Genomic DNA, 16,973 nt, shown 5'->3' with positions numbered 1-16,973 from the left:
ATCATAGATCTTTATTAGGAATGATAACTGTTAGTTTCTAGATTTCAGACATGGATTTAGGGCTAACAATCGTAAAGGGGTGTCGAGTTTAATGCCTTCATGTTGTTTGTGTCGGTTAGGAAATCACTTATGTGAATAGTACGGTTGAGCTTTCGTCGGTGTTGCAGAAATGGACACTGATGTGGCGTCTCACATGATGCCCGATGATTTTGATGCGTAGTGTGAGTGTTGAGCGATAGATTTTCAGATTTAAGTATTCGACGGGTAGAACGAAATGCAATTCCATAACTATTTCTCTTAGACTATTAAGATTGTTTATTTGCTTTTATTTACTTTTCCCGCATTTTATTTTCCGCACCCAATCATGAAACTTAGAACGCGAGATAATCGAACGGCAGTTTTTCTCAACCAATCTCTGTGGACTATGATACGATATAACCTATATCACCTGGTAATAAATAATACCTATTACTTTTTGCTTGCCGCTTTACAGCATCAACAATAGATATGATGGTTAGAGTGTAGGTGATCATTAGTGGCCAATAGGGGTGAAAAAAATTGCACTGTAAGTATGTATGAATAAAACAAATCACAAGCGCGGTCCGGTGGTTTTTCTGAAACAAGTAAAATTAACGAATATTTAATTATTTGCTTTTTATTTAAAAACATAAAGATGGAGTACAAAAATTACATAGACTTTAAGTTCTTAGGCCCATAAAAGAACTCTTGGGTATGGTTTTGTATCACAAACTTTGCCAGATTGTGGACTTCTCTATTTTTAGATCTAGAGACATATCAAACTTTTTCCTTGTGGAAGCCCGTTAGGATTTAGGTGTCATCCAACCCGTGGTGGTTCTGTCGTGCTGGGCGTTGTTACAATCTTCTTCCTCGGAACCCTTAGCTTCCTCCCTTCTACGATTCTTCAGGTCCTTTTTCCCTTTCGCAATCACATAATCCTTTCTCATCTGAGAATTTGTTCCCCCTCCTTCACAAAGTATGAGCCAAAGCTCATTGTGATTGTTCTCCATACTCATATTTATGAGCTTGTTAACTATGTCTACCAACACTTTATAGTCAGTGCAAATCGTGACTCTATTTGTCTTCATATGGATGATAGTGTTAAGAACATTAATCACCATTGGACCTTTAAAATAAATGGGATTTGGATAACCGATCTGCTTCTAAATACCGGTAGCTAGAAAATTGCTCCCATGTGCCATTCTCCCTCGTTTTCAAAATTTTCATATGTATTTATCACAATGTTTTCGTCTTCCCACGTACTAACATCTTTGTCGTTGTTCAAAAAATTATTGTTTTGAAGATGGTGATTTGTGTTATGCCGAAGCTTAATTTCATGGTAATGTCTATCCTCGCACCTCTAGTTTCTATTATTGTTCCTTTGAATGATACTTGAGGTTTGGCTGTGATTATGATGTTGTCCCTTTTGTGATGCAATCTATTTTACAAATTAATGGTATAATCCAAGTTGAGCTTATGAAAGTTTATCAGCCCTTTCTTGTTCAGGTACTGATTTTTTCTCCTGCCCTTCTGCTTTCTTTGAGTATGAAAATTGTTCCCTCTATGTTGAGGCGATGTCGAAATATTCTACTTATGTACCTTGTTGCTGATAAAATCTATAATACTATTATTGTAATCTTGAGTATTAGGAACTTTGTCAGTTATCCTAATTCTATTATATGGGTGCTTCACTATGCTTTGATTTGTTCTAGATAATTTAAGATCGTCCTCTTTGGTGTTGTGATTAGGCTCTTGAATCCTCCGTCTTGTAGAAAACTATAACCTAACTAGGAGAAATGATATCGTATATTTTAAAAGCTCCCTCATGGGGCGTACAAGTTGCAGGAACGGGAAGGACCACTTCTGCCTAGAACCTAAAATGCTTTCCATCTTATATATTATTATAGTTAAAATTATTTGTAACTACCAAATAAACATCTTTATTATGTACTTGCACTCAATTCTTGAGAGATTTATTCCATAGAGAGATGTTTTCCCCTATGGTATTTATGTTGGAATTCATGATGAAGATCCTTACCACCCTTTGAGGCAATGTTTCATGTTGAACTTCATAACGAGGGTCCTTACCGCCCATTGAGGCAGTGCCTTTATGCTAGAATTCATGACAAAGGTCTTTGCCACCCTTTGAGGCAATGTTTTATGTTGGACTTCATGAAAAGGTACTTTTTGCCTTCTGGGGCAATGCTTATTGATAGACTTCATGACGAAGGTACTTGCCGCTCTCTGAGGCAATGTTTCATGCTAGACTTCATAACAAAGGTCCTTGCCACCATTTGAGGCAATGTCTTTATGATGGACTTCATGATGAAGCTCCTTGCCACTCCCCAGGGCAACACAAGTAAGCTATTCAACACCTCACCTAAGGGATTATAGTCTCATTAGCCAAGTTACATATATTTCTTTTAGAGGGACTTGGACTCCCTAGTCTATTTAAACTCTCGCATGAGGAACTTAGTGTCTCCTTAGGCGGAACTAGACTCAAGAATCACACTTGAGAGGCGCGACAGCTATATGGTCTTAGAGACTAGATCACAAGTCTTGCTTGAGGACTCGATGGAAGTCTCGTCCAATAGGTTTAAATACCTCGTCTGAAGGACTTATAGTCTCACCAGTCGAGTTATATATAATTTTACATGAGGGAATTAGACTCCCTAGGCTATCTAAACTCCCGCATGAGGGACTTAGTGTCTTCTCGGGTGAGACCAAACTCAATAATCATGCTTGAGAGGCATGAAAGATATCCAGCCTAAGATATTTAATTACAAGTTTTACCTGAGAGCTCGATGGAAGTCCCACCCGATAAGTTAAAATTCCTTGCTTGAGGGACTAATAGTCTCATCACCCAGGTTACACATAATTCCGCCCAAGGGACTTAGACTCCCTTGGCTATCTAAACTGTCGCCTGAGGGACTTAGTGTCTCCTTGGGCAGGACCAGACTCAAGAATCACGCCCTGAGATGCGCAATATATATCCGACCTAAGAGACTATTGGAATAAGTTTGGTTCGTCAACTAATCCTTGGAGTTTTGATGACAACAAGTACTTTAGTATGGAGAAAAATTTTGTACTCTAATGATTTGTTTAAGTGTGCATGTGTTTTTTCATAGATTTTGGATTCTGAGTATGCAAGTTGTAGACTATAGACAAGTGTAGATCTGGATTCTAAACTGAAGTAACTATGAACTATGGGTTATCCCAACGTACTCTGAACCGTTGAAGAAATAAGTGTTTACAATGATAAATATACTTCTACAAAGTATCAAGTCATCTATCGAACGAAATTTATCCAGATAGACTCTGATAAATCAAGAATCTAAAGACTCAATGTTTCTCTAAGCACGAAAGACTAATCTGATCAAGCTTCATCTCAAATCTATCAGAAGCCTCTGACTCAAACAGTTTTAAGTTAAAAAGTTAGTAACTCTGAACTCTAAACAAGCTTCATCTCAATTCTATCTGAAGCCTATATTTGAAATAAATTACTACAAAGCAAGTTAGTGTGGATATACTAAAATAAGTTCAAATCATCATCATTCCACTTACTTGTAAAAGAGGATAAAAGGAATGTGTCAGTACCAACTTTTGTTAAATGTCGCATACTCACCTTCCATGATGCTTCTACCACCACTCTACTACTAATATACTCAACGTCTCCATGCAAGCTATAGATTTTGAAATTCCAACTTCACCCTCCAATGAATCTATTTTTCATCTATTTAAAGAAGTGTTTGAAGCTATGGAAAAATGAAGAAAGAGGGCATAATGAAGAAATCAGTTACAATAAGACAAATTCATTTAAAAGAGAGAAACACATAAATTAGAGAATCAACTCAAAAAATAAAGTTATTATAATTTTTGAAAGCTTCATAACTTTCATTCTTTCTAAATCTCATTGTATAGTTATTGCATGTATCTGCTTGTTAAGAAGCACTTTCTAAACACAACTCTTTGTAATATTTAACCAGGGTGATTAATTTTCCTTGGGGGACTAAAGGTTTAGTCATAAGCCTCGAGAAGACTTAGATCGGTTGTCTTTGTGGTTGTAATCAAAGGTTTTTTATTAGTGGATTAAATCCTTGTTTATAATGAAAATCACCTGGGTCGGGGGACTAAAGGTAGCTTAGTTAACAATGAACAAGGATAAAAAATATGTGTTCGTTAACCTTTCTGCTATCATTTAGTTTGTCTTTTGGATGTTCTAAAAAGATTTAAATCTTGAAACCCAATTCAAACCCCCCTTTCTCGTGTTTCATTGAATCTTCAATTGGTATCAGAGCTCAGGTTCTGGTAGTGATATTTATCAAAACACTTAACCATGTCAGATAAAGATATAGTCCTTGAAACACAATGGCAAAAGTTCCTCCAGCAAATACCAACAGTGGCAAAAAGCATATTACTGATAAACCACCAGTCTTTGATGATGAAAGATTTGATTATTTGAAGGATAGAATCAAAATTTTCTTCCTTGATTTTGATGTTGACCTATAGGATTTAGTAACAGATGGTTACATATATCCTGTAAATGCCAATGTTGTCAAACTTAATAGACGTGTTATGAATGATCAACAAAAAAGGGATAGCAAAAATCATCACAAATCAAGAACCATTTTGTTGAATGTCATCTCATACACTGAGTATGTAAAGATAACAAATCGAGACTCTGCGAAGTCTATACTTGATTCTCTCAGAATGACTCATGAAGAAAATGAACAAGTCAAAGAAACAAAGGCATTAGCTTGATTCAGAAATATAAATCCTTCAAGATGGAAGATGGTGAAACTATTTAGAGTATGTTCTCAAGGTTTAAAACTCTAGTAGCAAGACTGAAAGTCCTTGACAAAGGCTACACCAATGTAGATCATATAAATAAAATCATCAGAAGTCTTCCAAAGAAATGGAGACCTATGGTGACTGCTCTAAAGGTGTCAAAGAACCTCAATAGTATAACTCTGGAAGAACTTATAAGTTATTTAAGGAGTCATGAAATAGATCTTGAAGAAGATGAGCCTATGAAGAACGTTAAATCAATTTCTCCAAAATTGAAAAGCAAGTATGAGAAGGCTAAAGTCTTTAAGGCGGTAGAAGAAGAACAATCAAAATAAGATTCTGATGATGAAGAAGAAGTGTATATTTTATCCAAAAGAATTAATCAACTCTATAAGCAAAGAAAACGAAGGTTCATAGGCTACAAAAGATTTGATGGTCATCAAGAATCAACATATGGGCAGAAGAAGGGAGCAGATAGAGAGAGAGAGACAGAGAAAGAGAGGTCGCTTGCATTGAATAAAAAAAACTTGACTACTTCAGAAACGAATTTCCCAAACTCAACAACAAAAATCTAGAGAAGAAGTTCTTCAAAGATAAAAAGAAAGGTCTGATGGAAACATGAGATGACTTTGATTGCTCAAAAGACAAATCTGAAGACAAGCAACCAAACATGGTGTTAATGGCAAGGACAAAAGCTAGCAACCCCGAGCCAGGATAAAAATCAGACTCCGAAGAGGTATTTTCTTTTTTAACTCGCTATGAACTTGAAACTACCTTAGCTGAAACTCTTGAAAAGAATCAGAACCTTTAAAGAAATCTCAAGTCTATGAAAAAGATACTTGTAACTCGTTTTGATGCACATAGTGAGCTAATGAGAGAAAATATTATTTTAAAAGAAAGAAATTAATTGTCCTGAAGATGAAATCTCTCCTCTCAAAATAAAAAATAAACTTTTAGAAAAAGAAGATCTCTTAAATGCTCCTATGAACTCAGAATGTGTTTCAAAGAAGTAAGAAGTTCCTATTCAAATATTTTTGGCTAAACACATAGATAGAAGCATTATGGCTTCCATGATCTATAGTGTTAGTAGAAATGGAAGAAGAGGCATGAGATACATCAAACCTAGAGACGAGAAGTTTCATTCAAAAAACGTAGATGATATGGTGATTAAATAGACATCTCTATACTCCCACTTCATCTATGGTCACACACATGACACATATTATGCTCATAAACCCTTCGTCGATAAAACCTTTGGGAAAACTAACCTTAAAGGACCCAAAAATATATGGGTACCTAAAGAAAAGATAATCTTCATTGAAAATACAACAAATTCAAGACACCAGTCATGGGACATGGAATTTGGATGCTCACGACATATTGACGGGAAGAAGGTGTATGTTACAAGACCTGGAACCTAAGCCTAGAGGTTCCGTAGGTTTTAGAGGAAATCAACAAGAATAAATCACTGGCTCCGAAACTATTGGTAATGAATTTTTGTCTTTTATTTTTAATGTTTTATTAGTTGAAAGATTAATGCATAAACTCTTCTCCATAAGTCAATTAAATGACAATGATTATGATATTATCTTCAATTAAGAGTCCAACAAAGCTGTCAGTCAGAAGGATGGCTCTGTACTATTCAGAGGCAAGAGGAAAAACAACATTTAGAAAATCAATAATTCTGATTTAAAAAATCAAAATGTTAAATGTCTTATGTCTGTAAATGAAGAGCAATGGACTTGGCATAGAAGATTAGGCCATGTTAGCATGAGAAGAATCTTTAAGCTAAGCAAGCTAAATCTTGTCAGAGGTCTCCCAAATCTGAAGTTTGCTTCAGGTGCTCTTTGTGAAGCATGTTAGAAGGGAAAGTTTTCAAAAACTTCTTTCAAAGCCAAAAATCTTGTTTCCACCTCTAGGCCTCTGGAACTTTTACATATTAACTTGTTTGGGCCTGTGAAAACAACCTCTATCAGTGGTAAGAAGTATGGATCTCGTTGATGACTATAGCAGATGGACATGAGTAAAATTCTTGAGACACAAGGATGAGTTAAATTCTGTATTTACTACCTTCTACTCCCAAGTGCAAAACAAAAAAGATTTCAAAATTATCAAAGTTAGAAGTGATCATGGTGGTGAATTTGAAAACAAAGATTTTGAAAAACTTTTTAGTGAACACAACATTTTTCATGATTTCTCTTATCATATAATTCCTCAATAAAATGGAGTTGTAGAAAGGAAAATTGATCTTTACAAGAAATGGCCAGAACCACGATCTACGAGACTAATGTAGCTAAGCACTTCTAGGAAGAGACAGTAACACAACATCTTATATTCAAGATATAATCTCTATTAGACCAATTCTAAATAGGACTCCATATAAATTATGGAAGAATAGAAAGCCCACATTTCTTATTTTCATCCTTTTGGGTGTGTCTGTTTTATACTCAACACTAAAGAATCTCTTAAACAAGTTTGATTTTAAGACACATAAGTGTATCATGTTAGGATACTCTGAACGCTCTAAAGGCTGCAAAGTATATAATACAGAAACACGAATTGTTGAAGAATCAATTCATGTTAAGTTTGATGATAAGCTTGACTCTGAAAAGTCAAAGCTAGTTAAAAACTTTGCAGATTTTGAAATCATATGTCAACTTCATCACATGTTAACATCTTCCATCACCATAATTAACAACATGAAACACAAAACAACAACAACACTATCGAAAAAAACAACACAAAGAAACCATTCCAAGTTAACATCTTCCACCAACATTATTAACAACATGAAACACAAAACAACAACATCATTATTGCAAAGTTAACAAAGTGCAAGGTTGTGCGTCATTATAAAAGATTGAAAAGAAAAACCCGATGTGATCAAAGTGAAACACACGACATTAACACCTTCATTATCGATCATCCCTCAATGTCATGGTTAAAGATTTGTTTTCTTACCCGAGCGGAGATGGGTTTAATGGGTTGATGATGGAGAATGTGATAATGATATCAGGGAATTGAAAGGAAATGAAAAGATAGCAATTAGACAAAAAATTTATCCGGACAAAAAAAGAGGATCCAATAAAATTTGAAAATATTAAGTGTCACTTAAAAGAATGAATACATTTGATTGAAGAGGACCATTTTATTTAATCAATTGCCAAAAAGAATATTTTATATATAAATTTAAAAATACTTAAAGAATAGATTAGGAAGTGCTTAAGAACTTTCTAATTTTAATTAGATAGATTATTATTCTTGACCAACAGGATACCTATATACTTTATCTCGAAATATGTCTAAAAATCGTTGGGTTTATAACTACTTATACAAGTAAGATATTTCTCTTCTTTTTCTTTGCTTACATCAAGAATATTGTGGGCCCGGTGTTGCGTTGCCGGTGGAATGTAAAGACTATGGAGATCCAAGCACACGCCAAAATTGTGACAAACCTGCTGTATAATAATTCTAGAATAAAGTTTCAAACTTAATTTAGCAACAATTAGCTTGATATATAGTTTAGTTTTGCTTTATTTATTTATTGATAAAACTTAAAAGAAAGAAAATTTCTTTGCCAACCTCCATACCTTCTAGTCCACTTCTGGTGAAAACTTCATACTATCCCTGACTTCGGAAATGAACTTCCGAAATGCAAGGAAAAAGGTGGTTTCGGAGATGCATCTCTGAAAACGCCTTTTTTTTTAAAAAATTGTCTTATTTCGGAAGTTCATTTCCGAAAACAGCATTTTGGAAATGAACTTCTGAAATACTGCGCGTTTTGCAGATTTATCAAAACACTCCCCCTCCCCAAACATTTTACCCTAATTCAAATCAAAACACAACCCCTCTTCAAATTTTTTACAAAAAGCAAGTGTAAGATCAAAGAGATTGCCCAAGTCTTCTTCCAATCTCAACCAAACTCATCATCAAACACTAATTGGTAAGTTTATAATTGTTTTTTCAAGTTTTAGATCTATTTGAATAAACTCTATTAAGGTGTTTAGAAACTGAAATAATCACATTAAGATAGGTTAATACTGATATTAGGATGTTTAGTAGGCATAAAAATAATTTTGGTGTAGGTTTTTTGGGTCTGTCATTGGAGGTTGCAGAGAAGCTCTGCGCAGGGGTGTTTCGGAAGTTCATTTCCGAAAACACCTCCATCCCAGTTTTCGGAAATAAACTTCCGAACTGTATCAGAAGTGCATTTTTTTTTTGTTTTTTATTTTGTCTCGCATATTAATCGATTTCGATTGTTTACAGGAACATGTCAGGCAACCAACCAGCACGCATCAGACAGGGTAGGGAGACCCAGACAGCGTCGGCTAGACGCAAGCGGGCGGCGGCGCAGCTGGCGTCGACACAGGGACGGGGGCGTGGCCGGGGACGCCGTGTGCGAGTACCCGAGGACGTGGGAGAGGGTACCTCTTCATCTGGATCTAGGAGTCGGCTGGCTCGGGTATCTTCTTCCCGCCAGCGAGAGGAGGAGGAGGAGGAGCAGCAGGAGGAGGAGGTGCCAGTGCCATACCACGAGCCGGAGGGTGTACCGGATGTTGACCCTCCAGCCGGGGAGGAGGATGAGCAGGAGGACGGCTATCCGGGAAGGCCCTTTGACACTTCCGTGCTGATTCACTACCACGATCACGTCGCTCGGCGGATCTGGGAGGGAGAGGTATTTTTTTTAATTTAACCGTTTATTTGTCACCATTTTTTATAATTTAACCGTTTATTTGTCGCTTATTTAATATATGTCGCTTATTTAATATATGTCGCTTATTTAATATATGTCGCTTATTTGTTTTTTTTTTTGTAACAGGTGAGAGAGCCGCTGAAAATGGTCAACCACGCCCGCAAGATTTTCAGTCTGTTTAAACCAGCAGCTGAGTGGTTTAACGACCATGTGCGAGGTTCAGGGCTCAGCGGGCTCTGCATGACGGGGTACACCACCATCAGCACCGGCATGCAGGGGGCGTTTGTGGAGCGCTGGCACAAGGAGACGTCCTTTTTCCACTTGCCGGTTGGGGAGATGACGATCACCTTGCATGACGTGCAGTGTCTTCTCCACCTGCCGATTAGGGGGCCGCTGTTGCACCACTCCAAGATCCAGAGGGTCGAGGCCATTGAGTGGATGACGCTCTATTTGGGCATGGAGCACGAGGTTGCTCACTTTGAGTGCGCCACGACTTCTGGGCCTCATATCCGGTTCACCACACTGAGCGCCTATTTCGAGCACCACTTGGTGTCGGCGGCCGAATCCGAGGATGCGGGTGACGAGCTGTTCACACACTATCACCGCGGCTGCGCTCTCCGGTGCTGGTACATGCATGTGGTAGGCGCTGCATGCTTTGTGGACAAGAGTTCCAGGTACGTCGACGTGACCTACCTCCGCTACTTCATGGACCTGGATACCGTTCACCAGTGGAACTGGGGGGCAGCTACTCTGGCATACCTCTACCAGAAGCTGAATGAGACCTCCAACTGAAGGACGAGGCAGTTGGTCGGATCCTGCACACTACTTACGGTACGTTTTATTTTAACACATTATCGTATTTATTTATTTATTTATTTATTTATGTTTCGTATTTTTTTTAATACATTATCGTGTTTGTGTTTCAGAGCTGGATCATCTCCTACTTCTCCCGCATCCACGGCTTCCACATCGATCCTGCGTACGTTGACGCCATGCCCAGAACCGCCAGATACGCTCTCCAGAGGGGGAACGATGCGGTGGGACCATACCGTTTGTACTTGGACCGCACGATGCACGACGACGTCACCTGGATGTCGTTCGCCGACTACGCTCAGATTGTCCCCTTTGACGGCATTGCTTTATATTCAGGCTGGTTGGCATGCGGGACCGGCATCATGGTCCGGTATCTCCCTGAGCGGTGCATGCGTCAGTTCGGATTCGTGCAGCGGATACCCAGGTCACCCTTTGAGGCTGCTCCCGACAGAGTGACCCGAGTGCAGCTCACTGCCATATGGGCGGAGTGGCAGCAGCATGTGGTACCGCAGGAGTACCGTCTCACTCGGGTCACACAGGACTGGCACAGTGAGGAGGGGTACGTCACATGGTTCTACCGGGTGTCCCATCCTCTGCTGACACTACAAGAAATACTGCATTTTGCCAGGGGTTAAATTCCTCACTAAAGGCAAAAACCCCTCACAAATGCACAATTTGCGAGGGGACAGCTTCCCTAGCAAAACAGGGGGTCGCAAATCCATTACCGAGGGGATAAACACTTCGCTAATTTGCCAGGGGTTACCCCCCTCGCTAAATGCAAACTCAAAAATCTGCTCTGCAGGCTACAGCAATAGGCACCAGCTAGCAGTCTGCACATGGGCAGACTGCCTCAGATATTTTGCTTGGGGATTAGCCCCTCGCAAAATGCAGGATAAATTTTTTTGCTTGGGGACTAGCCCCTCGCAAATTGTTTATATTTAAAAAAAAAATAGTTTTCAACGTCGTACATAATATATATATATATATATATAATTATAATATAATTTAAATTAAAATATATATATAATAATAATTTAAATTAAAACAAAATTATTATAATACATATAATAATTAATATTTAAGCAAATATATTAAAAATTAAACTCCATACAAAATTACAATAATATTTAAAAATAAGTTCAAAATAATTAACACAAATTGTTCAATACAAATTAAAATAAACTTAAATATGTAAATTTAATTATTCCCCCCATCTTGTTCCTCCTCTTCTTCATCAGCTCCTCCATATCCACTAGTTCCTCCAAATCCACCACCACTCATATTTTGTGAAGCAAAAAATTGATCAAACCTTTGTGACCGCTCATTTGCAATTCGCATTGCTTCTTGATATTCCTGTGTCTGCCTCCTCATTTCTTCCTGAAATTCTCTCCTCATTTCTTCCCGTAATTCTCTTTCTCTTCTTTGCATTTCCTCCTGCATCTCTAATTGTTTTCTCTTCATCTCTTCAATTTCCAAATTTCTTGCTGCTACTTGTTGTGCTGCCTCAGTATTTGCCAAGTTTCTCACAGTTTCAAGCATTTCGGCGGTTAATATAGGTGGAGTGGATGATCCTTCTCCATCAGCATATCTCATTTTAAAACATACAATAAATTATCAAATATATATTAAATATAATAAACTATCAAATATAATTTTAATTTCAAAAGTACAAAATTTACAAACTGTTTTTTTGATATAATAATACTAACTATACAAATTTTTTATACTGTTTTTTTAAATACTTATTGTTTTTAATGCATACTATTTCCAAATACATACTATTTTTATATTATTATACTGATTTTTTAATACATACAGTTTTTAAACTATTATATACCATTTTAAATATACTGTTTTTAAATTATAATATATAAAAATCGTTTTTTTAAATATACTGGTTTTATAAAATATATTGTTTTTAAATAATATTTTTATAATATATAAAAATCTTTTTTTTAAATATACTGGTTTTATAAAATATACTGTTTTTAAATAATATTTGTATAATATATAAAAATGGTATTTTTTTATTTAATATATAAATACTGTTTTGTAAATAAAGATTATAATATTTATTAACACATATAAAAATATACCAAACATAATCTTATTTTTAATACTAAACATAAATTTTATTATACTACATTTAAACTACTAATTTAAAAAATCAGCAAATATATTATTGTTCACATCAATAAATCTGTTATTTTTAAAAGAAATAAACTGTAATTATGATATTAAATTCGAAAAAATTAAATAAAAAAATCTAAACACATAAAAAAAATATAAACTATAATCTAAACACATATATAAAATTTATATATAACAACATCATAAACACATATAAAAAAATATAAACACATATAAAAAAATCTAAACACATATATATATAAACACTTCCATCATAAACACATATAAAAAAATTTCAAAAATTTTATATGTGTACCTTAATTGAAGATAACCTATAGCCTGAAGATTCCCTTCAAATTATAAGATCTTTCTTCCAAGATTTTGTCTTCTATAAATCAATTGTTGTATAAAAAAAACAAAATTAGATTATATTTTAAATAAAAAAGAATGTATAATATTACTTAGAGGAAGTAGAGGAGAAAATTTACCTTCAAATTATGGTGTTGTTGGTTGAGATGAATGAGATTTGAGATGAATGGGGTTGTGAGGAAGTTGAGATGAATGGGTATTTTGGTTAAAGGAAGAAGAAGATAAATATGTAGGTTTGAAATGGGTAACGTTCGGAAACAGAGAAGATGAAGTAAATGCGTGCACATGGGGTCAGACATCAGCGAGGGGCTGCCCCACGGAAATGAAACGGTCAAAGGGGGCGTGGGGGGACCCCTCGCAAATTTCACCTTGAAAATAGAGACTGCACGCGCAGTCTGTTTGCGCCAGTTAATGAGACAGTACTGTCTTTTTTCCGAGGGGCTACCCCTCGCTAAAATCTGTACTTTTTTTCCTTGGGGTTATCCCCTCGCTAAATGTTGTACTAGTTGCAGAATGAATTTTATTTTTGGCGCCACTTTACTTTGCTTGGGGTATCCCCTCGCAATGCAAATTTTCAAAATCAAAATTTCCCTCTTCTCCTATTTGCGAGGGGTCTCCCCTAGGTATGCGTATTTGTTTTTAAATTGTGTTTTGCGAGGGGCTTAACCCCAAGCAACGTTATTTTTTTGCGTGAAGGTATACCCTTGGCTAAATCCCCTGGCTATTTCAAAGATTTCTTGTAGTGTGAGACCCGACGTTCCCGGCGCTCCTAGGCCAGCACATGAGGAGATCCTGGAGAACCAGCAGGCCGAGGATGACCACGCCATTGATCTCATGCCGATCTGCCAGCGGATAGAGATGCTTGGGCGGGACGCATTGGATCGAGGTGTCGTTCATCAGGGCGGTTCAGAGGCAGTCGCCGTGATGGAGATGATCGTCACTGATGCGGGCCGTGCGGCGGGGTACAGGCGGCAGAGGAGGGCCCAGGGTGAGAGGGTTAGGCACACCCAGTAGTGGTCGGGTTTATTTATTTTTTGATGTTCGGATTGTATCTTTCGCACAGTATTATTATTATTTTCGGTTTGTATATATTATTTGGATTGGATTTATCATATTAGTATTTTCAGTTTATCTGTTGCTTATTTTATTTGGCGTTTGTGTTTAATTAAAATGCGAGACTGTTTAAGAAAAAACATAAAAAAAAAACACAGTTTCTGCATAATTCGGAAGTTCATTTCAGGTGTCAATATTTTTATTTAACAGTAAATTATAATTATAAGTCAATATTTGATCCCGGTTAATAGTATATCAGGTGTCAAATGTTTTTATTTAACACCTAACTTTATTACAAAACCGGTGTTACAAATCACTTTTTAATTAATTTTTTTTCCTACAGTTCCTTATGAGGAAAATCATATTTTGACCATTAGCACCAAATGTGCCAATAAATTTACATCTTAGATAATAAAATAATTATACATATTAAACAATATGAATAATAATACAAGCAATACATATATGTTAATATTAAAATATTTGATTCTCAATTGAAAAATATTAGACAAAGTACAATTCATAGTTTCTAGCTAATCCTAGTATAAACATACTGGAACAACAATGAACACATATCAGAAAAAACTCTTTAAACAGGTTAAAGCTATCTTTAAGCTAAACACAATACACACTTAGACTCACACATAAAATATTTTTTATTATTATGCTCCGATGGACAGTAGCAATTAGGAAATAGGCCAATGCATCTTCCCACACTACTATAAATGATGGTCCATTTTCTGCAACATAAACATGAAAAAATTAGGTGTCTAGACGGATGAGTTGACAAAAGATCAATAGAAAGACGCACAAAATAAGGTAGTTGAGTAACAAAAAAACTAAAAATATTCAAAGTGAGAAACACAATATATGAATCATAATTTCCGAGTGATCTTCAACCTTATCAAATAGGTGAGACATACCCAATTAATTTGAGCTCTTAGAAACTTTATCAATGTCCATCAATATTATCAAACCACATTCTCTTAGCTGCAAAGATTCTCAGTCAAAATTACAATTGCAATTAAATAAAATTACTAAAAATATACTGCTATAAGATTTATATTTAGAAGCAGGACATACCTAACCAACAATATTTAAACCCTTTTTAATGAATGGTGCATCTTTTGTTGAGCTCTTTTCATTAAGCACTTCAAGTAGAACCATTCTAGCCTTACTTAAACCATTTATGTGGCCTAAGACAAAATACAAGGAAGCAAAACATGATACAAGATTAAGATGAAATGATAGGCGCAGGTCTAGTATATTAGTATATAGTTTAACTTTGCTAGCAACAGTATAACTCAAAATGTACTGAGAGCAGTGATAATAATGAAGATGAGGGCAGTGATAACCACTAAGATGAAACACCAAAAAATGAAATTGATGTGAATGCCAACATGATAAAATGAGCCATGACTCCCTAAATATACTACATGAAACACTGACGTAGACACATAAGAGAAAAGAGACGAGTAACTTTAATGATTATATATATCCATTAATGTTGAAGTAGTTTCTTAGATCAACATTGTTAAGATTATAATTCCAATATTCCTTTTTTTATACTCCTCACTCAAGCGATTAAACAAATGGAAAATAAAAATTCAAAACATGGCAGTTAGCGTGAATGGAATCAAAGACAACCTAGTTTGATAGTCATGCCTTAACACACCATAAAGTAAGTAATAGCATATACAAATATTTTGTCATTTTCATATGCTACTAGCTTTGCAGACATCTATGTCAAAATCAAAATATAAACCACAATGATTCACAAAACCTTACCAAATAAACAATTAAATTTCATAACCCTCAAATCAAATAATCAAATTCAATTGAGACTACTAAAACCTAACGAATCAACCAATCAAATTTCATACCCATCAAAGTATATAATCATAATTGCCGGCCTATAAACTTGAATCAAATTGATACACAATTTCATCTCTAAAAGAATACAAGATAAACAAAATTCACGAAATTAAAGTGAGATAATAATAATAATAATAATAATAATAATAATAATAATAATAATAATAATAATAATAATAAAATAAAAATTAAAAGCTTATACCCTGAGGATCTCGACGGTTTGTTTTGACCAACAAGACACTGTAGCGGATGAGGATCTCGACAGCTTGTTTCGATGAACACGACATTGTGCTTTGCAATAGGAAGGGTCACCGATTTTGAGAGCAAACAAATCGAGAGATGAATTGAGAGGGACGATTCCGCTTTAGAGAAAGATTGATTCGTAACATAGATTATGAACAGGTTTGTGATTCAAAATAGGTTCCAAAAGGGATTTTTGATTCTAAAACATTTTGAGAGACGAGAAGGTTTTTGTATTTTATTCATTGAGTGAAAAATTGAGAGAATGGTTGTTATGTTTTGAGCTGAGGTTTTTTGGTTTGAAGAGCTGGTTATAAAATCAAGTGTATTTTCAAGAGAGCCAAAAGAAAAATATATACAGTAATATAGTTATCACATTTGTTTTACTTTAAATCAGGTATGAATTTATATTTATATGTTTTCGTCATTTCTTCATTTTATACCTATTTATATTAAAATCAAGTATTTAATGTTAATCAAGTTTATTTATTTTAAAAGTAATCACTTTAGTTATCAGTTTTTTAAAATATTTGGTGTCATTGGTTAACCCTAAAATGAAACTTTTCATTTTAATTACAAAATTGCCACTGCATATATGATTTATACCTATTTTTAATAAAATAGGTATCATATTAATAATTCTAATGTTATTTCTGTACTAGTGCCCATGAGGTGTTTTCGGAGATGCACTTTTGAATTGTGAAATTTTTTTTTAAAAAAAAGCGCTTCGGAAGTTCATTTCCGAAGCAGGGGTATTTTGAGATTTTCGCTGGGGTGACCCCATGGAAAGGTGGCTAAAAAAATTTTCAAAAGAAATTTGATTCGTGAAAGTCTCAAAACCTTAAATAATTGTAAGGGGTAATGATTTCAAGGTTGCAAATTTTATTCTAAATAATACTAATAACTTTAAGAGAATATATATATATATATATATATATATATATATATATATATATATATATATATATATATATATATATATATATATATATAT

The 16,973-nt window shown here is 35.1% G+C and overlaps 1 long non-coding RNA gene across 1 annotated transcript; it reads right to left on the bottom strand.

Annotated features, from left to right (window-relative positions):
* Positions 1–14,429: 14,429 nt before the first annotated feature.
* LOC131600540 (uncharacterized) lies at positions 14,430–15,056 on the bottom strand. Its single transcript, XR_009283182.1, has 3 exons — positions 14,948–15,056; positions 14,788–14,854; positions 14,430–14,604 (listed from the first exon to the last, which is right to left on the bottom strand). It is a non-coding gene; the product is annotated as an uncharacterized LOC131600540 (long non-coding RNA).
* Positions 15,057–16,973: the final 1,917 nt, after the last annotated feature.

Source organism: Vicia villosa, linkage group LG4, assembly GCF_029867415.1.
Source record: "Vicia villosa cultivar HV-30 ecotype Madison, WI linkage group LG4, Vvil1.0, whole genome shotgun sequence".
Taxonomy (NCBI): domain Eukaryota; kingdom Viridiplantae; phylum Streptophyta; class Magnoliopsida; order Fabales; family Fabaceae; genus Vicia; species Vicia villosa.
Note: the sequence above shows the minus strand (reverse complement) of the source record. Positions and strands in the feature narration are given on the sequence as shown.